Source organism: Clavelina lepadiformis, chromosome 7 (assembly GCF_947623445.1).
Source record: "Clavelina lepadiformis chromosome 7, kaClaLepa1.1, whole genome shotgun sequence".
In the NCBI taxonomy this organism is placed as follows: Eukaryota; Metazoa; Chordata; class Ascidiacea; order Aplousobranchia; family Clavelinidae; genus Clavelina; species Clavelina lepadiformis.
In genome coordinates this window covers 11507507-11516851 of record NC_135246.1, presented here as the reverse complement: position 1 = coordinate 11516851, position 9345 = coordinate 11507507, and positions in this window count along the sequence as shown.

The window sequence follows — 9345 nt, the reverse complement described above, 5'->3', positions numbered from 1 at the left end:
GTTGCATCAGCTGTATTTGCTACAATTTAATATTCAGAGTGGTCCCTGGCCTAAGCTGCGATCAGTTCATGTTAACATTGTTCTTTGCTTTATCTGGCGACTTCTCCACGTTTCAGACAAACTTACATTCCTCCTGGGCGTTTTTCTCTCACTCTCGTGTCACTGCTGAAATTGCAGCCCATGTAAGACCGATTAAACAATAACAGTGCCACATAGTCGCTACATTGATTGGCTTCATTATCTACGTTGTTTTTGCTATTTAACCAAGTGTAGGGGAACAGGAATGCACTCAAATCATCCTCAATTCAACAGGTCCGCTGTCTTCATTGCACGTATTGCTTAAAATACCAGTTTGTCTTTGCTTCAAGTTTGCCATGCTATTCGTCTACTAGCTACTAACTCTTCATCAAACCTTCAAGAGTGAATTAATAATTACCGGTATAAGGAGTAATGGATGGACACGTAGTATTATTGTTTCACCTGGTAAAACAACACACTCCCACTGCATGCAACCCTCTAGTTCATGTACAAATAAATAGCCAGGTTAGTTGATGATAGAAGTCATAGCCCCGGGACAACTAAGCGCGAATTCAAATCAAAGAGCCTAGCGTGTAAGTGGGAAAATACTGAATTGCTTTTGTCAACAGGAACAATTTTAGTACTGTATTTTGCGTAGGTTTAGACAAACGTCACATCGCATACGCTTTTCAAATACGCACAACAAAAGCTTGCGTAGTTGCCATATTTATTTGTGTATAAGTGGCAGTGCAAACTCTGGCTTAGAAAATGGTACAAACGTTTTAGGAGAGGAGATTTTATTTCCTAAGGCACCGCATACATCATCTACAGTCATAGTTGTTTTCTTTTTCACTGTCACTGAAATTTTACCTTAGTGTGAAAAGTTGCACCCCATATAGGCCTACGTTTTAGCAAATCATTGTTGCAAAAGCATGCGACTTAGTCGTAAATGAATATGGTAAGCTATAGCTATTGTACAAGCCTTACTACATAGCTATCTGTTACTTATAACCACATGCTACCTAATCATCGATCGAACCGATTGCGTGTCAAGATTTCAGGCATAACTCTAGTGCCGATGCGACACTGAAAAATCACACTTTCCTGACTTAACCCTCCAGGCAATCACAATCAATCTTTCTAGGGACGTTCCGAGAAAGGTAATTCTAGTTTAGCGAAACTGCTAACATCTGACCGTCTGAAATTTTCCCTGCGATAGGCTAAACTGAATAAACTCTTCAACAACTTACACAGAAGTGCTGGAAAACGCATTTACAGGCAATTCATTGTTTCCGGGCAATTAAGACGTATCTATCGTTCGCTAAGAATCTGCTGTGCATAAAAATCATGCACATGTTCAACAGCTAGAGCAGGCCTGGCCGACCCGCGGTTCGCGAGCCGCATGCGGCTCTTTGCCCAGTATAATGCGGCTTTTTCGTTCATATTGAACCTCCAAAAGAGAGCACATTTTACCCATTTTAGGCAGATAAATAATTAATACAGAAAAGTAATCTCTACTGGCTAATGTTCAATTGATATTTGCTAAATAATGACTGATTACATCAGATTTCGACCCAGAATAAAGATGATAAAACTGAAACAATATCTGATGCAGTATTATGACGTAATAAGAAAAAGGGTCATAAATCATAATGTGTATGTTGTGGCTCTTTGCCGTTAACACAGTAAGAAGTGAGGCTCTCAGTCTCTGACTTGTTGGCCACCCCTGAGCTAGAGGTTGGCACATGCAATGATAAATCGATTTTAGAAGAACAAAATTTAGGTTTCTTTCAGAGCGAATTGCTTTTGTATTATGTTCATTGTATAGTCTTCGGCGTATACGCTCCTTACTGAAAATCGCTGTGAAGATCTTTGACGGTTGCACAGACTTTAACCATGTAAATTCTAAAGCAAAATATGCAGTAACTGCTGCCTGTAGTAACAAAACCACCAGTATAATTCTATCCACGGCACAAGATACCAGTGTCCATAGCGCACATTCCAAAATGTGTTCAGCGGTCATGTTGTTCTATTCCAACAACTCCTTTAAATGCCTCATGCAAACTTACAACCTGCCAGTTTTCTGGACGAATTGCTTGCTCTTCGTTGTCTCGAGGGAGAAAAACATGAAATTTTGTCCAGATATTGCTGATATTTTTGAGGTTTCAAAGAGATCATATTTTCCTATTGGGGTGCTATGGTAATGTTCAACCTACAATTTCTAGAAAACCAAAATATTTCATGTTTCTGTTCCCGCCAAATCCACAAAATCATGAGCTAGTTAATCAACGTTTAGTGAAGTTGTCACTTCGACGGGACCCTTCCCATATCCCACCAGAAAATGTAAACTGTTCTATTTCACCATAACAATCGTACATTTGATGTTATTTTTCACCGTTAGCCGACTTGCTCACATAAGTTTAATTTTGCAACATAGTAATGTAAATCTAATCTAACTTCAACTAAATTCTATGACTAAAATCAACTCTTTATTTTTGCTCAGCCCAAAATGCGCCCAGCGTAGATTTTTGTGCTTTTATGGTTCAAAAACCGCTTCAAAATACCTCGAAAGGAAATGTAGGCTATTTTCATGTGTGTATGTAGGTCTGCACTCTGCAGTACCGGTAATAGGTACATTATGACGTGTCGTAAGCTATGTCTTCGAACTTGACGGCAGGTGTAATTATGTAATGTGGTGAATTGTGATGTCATTTGCAGTCTGAGTAGGGGGAAGGCGAGACCTGTGAGCCAGGGTGACCAATGAGACAGAAGCATATTTTTTCAACACCTGGTGGTTCTATGTCACAGGTTTGCGAGTTGAAAACGACATATGTTATAAGCCTTCTGCTACACTACAATGAAATGTGTTAATGTCTTCGCATACGAGGAACTTCATCGTCAATTGTCAGGGAGTTTCACACTTCTAATTCTCTTTTCTAAGTGTTTTCGGCGGTATCAGCCAGGTCACGCTTCAAATGTTTGGGACTATGGCCAAAATATTACGCCTGTTTCGAAAGTCGAAGTGAATAAAAAACCTAAGAATAGCTTAAGTCGGACAGTTGTTATTGACAACAATGTATGCATGGAGACTTGAAAAAGTAGGATGAATTTATTTGTTAAAGATTGCTGTTAAACATTGTTGACTAGACTACTGATTAGAATGTCCTGGTATGCGGATTATTAAAAACTGAAAGAGAATAAAATAAAATACAGTATTCGATAACTTCCCCTTGTTGTTGGGCATGGAATTTTCAGATCTCTTATTTTTCTCAATCTGTCCGTTTTGTCAATAATATTGCTAAGCCTATAAGCAAAATGAAACAATTGTTTGGTCTTTCTATTCAAATGATACAAACAACCAGTCAACCATGCAAACTTGCGCAATAGGTAGGCTATTTATTGGTATAATGTGTAGCCTACTGTGTTAAGTGCTGATTAAAATAGGTTTGTTTTCTTTACATTATAAATTGAAAACTTAGGAGTACAGTAATTTCACAATAGCAATAAAATAAAATGTTGGTGCCACAGCGTAAGATTCATTAGCAATAATAGTAAATAAAAAATGATGTCATATAAGTAACTTGGTTATATTGCTTGATAAACTTGACCTGGTTAACTGACACAGACATAAAATTACACAATGTTAATCTGTAGGTTCTATTTTATAATATGAATTACACAGTTATGGTAATCACATACTGCATCTATGATTTATTACCAAACACTTACCGTAATTTTATCATGTGTAATTATCTTCTTACCGTACGTAATTAAGAAATATAACAAAGAATCATGAAAATCAATTAAATTGAGTATAATTTTCTGAAACTTAACAATAGACTCAAACCAATAAGCTCAGTAATGCTGTAGCTTGCCATACATGATTTCATTACCTACTCATACCATCCTGACTATGATAAGTAGAACTCAAACTGCACAGAAATGATAACTTCCCAACGGGTGGTGTTAGTGTGGTGTTGGAGACCGTGCTCATTTCTCAAGTTGCCAAGACTTATTCAACAGATTTAACTGAAACCGTCCACATGCTGTTCCAAGAAATATGTCAATAGCTTTACAATAATGAGGTCATAATGAAATCATCTCTGTATTGGTAAAAGTCTTAATCTTAAGTGCAAATAATAGCCGTATTCATTTATTTTATTTTTCGTCTTCAATTTGGGGAACGAAAAGTTGTGGCACAGGTGGTCGCAAACATATTAGCGGTTAATGACAATAATTTCTACAAATTGGACGGGCAAATGTGACAAAGCCTCGAGGGCAAAAACGTGCATTACGGACCAGTAAGAGAATGTAAAAAAAGTTATTAGTGTCAGCTCAGCACGGCCACCAAAACCAAATTACAAACACATCATTTAAACATGATTTAATAGAAAAATACATAATTTAAACTCAATTAATATAAAACAAAAGTTACACTGATAGTTTGAAAGGACATAAGCGTTGCGTCACCATCAGGATGGAACCGACCTATGTGTCTTTATGAAGTAAGAAAAACCCCACTAAAATGAACTCCATCCATGGGACCAGAGTCCCGTTCAGGTGGGCCTGTGTACACGGTAAGAATCTTTTGCACAGGTCGGTTGTGAGAGGAAATAGTAGCAATAGTTCCTGTATGCTTTCACGCACTTCTATCAAACATTACTAAGAAGCTCTTAGCAATTGTTGCTTCTTTCATAACAAACGCCGCTTCTCACACTCGTCACCCATAACAGTTCAAGCGTGACGACTCTTAACCAATCACGGTAGTGTTCAGTCTATCTTTTAGTTGTCTATGGTCAAAGGCACCACAAGTGACATGGACATTGTACTCGTTCTTTTCAGGAATAATTAACTTAACCGCATCAAAAGTCTAAAAGTAAAAGATAAAAACTGCTAAATACAAACTCAACAGGTAAAATGTTCAGATTAATGTTGCGTTTTTAACCGGGAGGTTACTAGTTATTAATTACTATATTTTTTGATTCAAGGTGCTAGTTTTCACAATTACCCATCTTTTTAATTAAAAGATGTCGATGACATAAGTTCGTCTTTCCAAAGTTGGGGCATTATGGTTTTGAAACTTGATCAGTCACCAAGCACGAGTGTACGGCAAGCAGTCAGGGTGTTGGGGTTATGTATAGCGCAAGTATTCGTTATATACTAGGCCAACAAGGTTCTAATTTACAAGGGTACAACAGAAGACGTTACAATTTGAGTAGCTGGTCTATATAGTATACTAAGGCATCCTGTGGTTGGGATCACAAATGCACAACCACAAGATACCTTTGTATACAAAACCCCAGCTACTCAAATTGTGACGTCATCTGGTTGTGCACTTGTTTACTAGACCCGAAAAAAAGCCTAGTTAGGAAATACTGATTTTCAATTTCAGCCTTTTTAGCCCCTTCAGGCTTTTAGTGTGTCCATGTGGTTGTGCACTTGTATTCTAGAGCTGCTAACAATAAGCGTCAGGACTAAAGTATACTAATTTTTTAAGGCAGTTTGTGGTTAAATAGGCTAAAGTCATTGAAGAAGCTTAAACACCCAAAAGTTTATAATATACAACAGGCAAAAGCAGTCATGCTACAGTCGGATACCAGCAAGGCCGCAATGCCAAATTTGATCAAAAAATACATATTTTGATATTAATTCTTGGTCCAATTTAATGAAGTTCTTGCAGATAGTAAGCCTGTATAAAAATTTTGTATGATACGTTGGAGATATCCTGGATTGCAGAATATGGCAGTTTTCACCGATATCTCAGTGGTGTAAAAGCAAAATTCCGATGTGTAGGTGTGAAAGGAAACAGTTGGTGTGCACCACAACTCAAGGCCGAAGCACGTACCACGTTTGTGGCTGGCCAGTTGCGGCCTTTTATAATACGGTAGCAAACGGAGAAAAAATAGCGTGTTTGTTAGAGAAATTAGTATTCTCCCGGTGTTTTCATGCCATACTCTGCAGTCTAGGAGATCTATGGTGCGTTTATCGTTACACCACTAGCATAAATATCAGTTTCAGCCTTTCTGGCCTTGCGTCACAAGCATACTAAAATTGTATGCCAAAATAAGTGCCAGCGAATAGCTTCCAATCTCGGTAATCAGCTCCATTTATTAGACTAATAATTAGGCCAAGTTGCGGTGGAAATTAATTAGGGTAACATTGGTGTGGCGTAAAAGATAGATCCTATTTTTTGGTCTAAATCTCCCTGTGCTAAAATGTAACTTTCCATACATTGTAGTAAGCACGATTCTTTTAATTTCAAGTCTCTACGTACAATAGGCTCCTTTTTAAGTTTCATCACATCAAACTTACTCACTTCAGAAAACCTGATTTTTAAGCCTAAAATGAACTTTAAATATCCAGTGCAAAAACTGTAATACCTAATAAATATAAGCTGAAAAGCTCTTTTTTCGCACACTTGCCGACATGCGCATTAATTCTCCCTCTATCTTTCTTAAAATTTTTATGAAGCTAGGCTTCCACAAATCACCTGGGAGATATGGTGACCCCAACTGAACTAAATACGCAATTTATCTGTCTTATCTCTAAGTCTCTCTTGGCTCTCATTAAAAGCACTCCTCTCTTTTTACCCTTGACACATCCAGCCAGGAATCCCTAATCAGTCAAATGCTGATAACTATTTATTGTCGAAAGTGTAGCACCTGCTTGAACAAGATTCATCAATGTGCATGCCGGACTTTTTCGGTTTCATGCCAATTTAGAATAAATAAATAAAGAAATGCATTACACATTATTTGTTGTCGAAAAAATTGGCTCCCAAATTAAGTCTTATAATATGAAGTCAAGTGTGCAAAAAGTTTATTTGAAATTTATCTTTGGTGTGCAGCCGCCACGAAATACAGACAGGCTTGCATATACCCGACTGGGAAGTATAAGTTGTGAAATAAATATAAGCCAGAAATCGTGTGTGCAAAGACAAGATTTTCTCATAATGGCATGCACCGAAGCTTTAATTCTTTATTTATTCATTACAAATTTCTATTCAAAAAACCAGCTTTTCCTTGTGAATTGGTATAAAGGCAAAAAGTGAGTTGCCTGCATGCACATGATTCATCATCTGCATATTGATGAATCTTGTGTGTGTGCAGGCCAATGTGCAGAATCCAGGATTACGCCATTTTTCATGAGATCAGCGGTGTGCAAGACGATATGGTTTTGCGTATCAATCTTTTTATTTTTCGTAATTTTGAACTTTCTAATTTACTAAAAAACTCATAACGTAGATTACCCTAAATAACTTCGATTACCGATTATCGTCGATTAACTTCGATTACCCGTCTAAAAATAGGTTCGCAAATTTTTGATTGGATTTAAGGATTATAGCCACCTAGTACCAATTTTTGCGCAGCGATCTTAACCAAATCGGTGTGTGCAAGCTATTTTGTACCAAAAACTCACTTATTCACATGACATACTCCAGTATTCTGCAGTGTGGTGTGCATGTATCGAGTCCTCACTTTCCACTATGGTCTACCTAACTGGAAAATGCATAATTTTATGAAGCTAAATAGTTTGAGACATACTTTTGTCCTTCATCAGAGCATTGTTACGTCAACTACGTGGAAATCAAGTTGTAGATTGAATATAAACGCTTTGTGCAGATGTGATTGCAAATGAAAATTATATACTGCAAATTATCTTCAAACTAAAACACTGACAACTTTTTACTTCAGCATTTGGTAAACCTAGTCAAATATGTTACTTCGACCTCAAAACTACTTAGGTAAAAGTGGAAGTACCCATGAACAAAACTACTTCAGTCAGTAGCCAAAGTAGACGAAATTAAACTATTTCTTTGCTGACCACCACTGATGTACCATGTGCGCAACTATGTTAACAGTGTTTACGAAACAACTTTGTACCGTTGAGGGTAGTGGCACTGGTTCAAAGTTCATCTTTGGTATCAATACGGAAAAAAGTACAATAAGCATGTTTGGCTAATCAACTTGCACGAACTGTCAGTTTTAGATTATTTTTGATCATTACTAGACACAATTATTATGGTTTGCTTGTCTAAAGTACTGGTATCCCCCAACTTCCTGGCATACCTGCTTGTTTACGCTTATGCTCACAATGGCATTTAGCCAAAACTTTAACTGTTTCCCAACTAGGGTGCAGCGAGATTTCAGACAAAACAAGGGATTTGCAGCATAGTCTTTTAATCACAAATAATTTTGCTTAGTTTTAAATAACCAAATTCAGATTACCGGCATGTTTATAAACAACAAAATCAAAAATTGGTAAGCAATGTTGGGTGCCACAAGCCAAAAAAAATTGGAACCACTGAGTGTTAGAGTTCACAGCTCTTTCTAATGCTTCAGTAAAGTGATCATGTACTGACGTGGCTGTACAAAGTTTTATTATGCATCATCTTATACAATGTAGAATGCTTGGGCTCCTGAATATACGAGAATTAGTTTTAAGTTGTTTTTTTATTCGACATAATTTTTATTTTTAAGGTATCTGTGTAGTGTTATTAGATACTACTTTTTGCATTCCCAGTTCGAAGTACTCCTTGTCCTTAATATGGTGAAAGTATGTGTGATGCTCGATATGTACTGTAAGACAATAGGTCCATGTAACTTTTGTAGCATCTTACATGTTATTTTGCTCTTGTTAAAAAATAACATGCTGATCATTATTGCTTATTAACAATTGTAGTTGTGGAGTTGTGTTATGATCATAGTTGACTGTAGTTTTCAGTTGCTTGGAAGTTTTTCTTGGAGGGGTTCTGGTCCCCTATGATGATAGGATATGATAAAAAGTCAGATTTTTTGAATCAATAAAACAGTGATGAAGCATGTTTGAGGCTTGCTGTCTGCTGCCTTATTTAGAAATTGACAAGTGTAGTTAAATGAATATAAAACTGGTTTGTTGTTTTATTGTATTATAGGCTGTTTTATTGTATATTGTATTAAAGTTTCTGTGGTGTGCTACTAGGATTTCATGTCTTATTAAGCTACTTGAATTTTTTATGCTTCATTGGTTTAATTATGCTGATGTGTGAGAGTGACAGCAATTTTGACACTGTCGCCAAAATTGCCTCCGGCAACAATTTTGCCAGTTTATTTAATGTTGAAGGGTATCCTCATGCGTCACGCTAACACAAACTATACAAACTGGATTAACATTATATTTTTAAACTCATACGGTTGCATCCTAAACTTTGCCCAGTGACAGGTAGTATATAATACTATATGGCTAATAAGCATCATTTTTGCTTGTTTCTGATTGATTTTATATTTTGCATGGTATGTTGAAATTTTATCACAGCATCCAAGTTCTACTTTTATCTTTTTCAGTGCA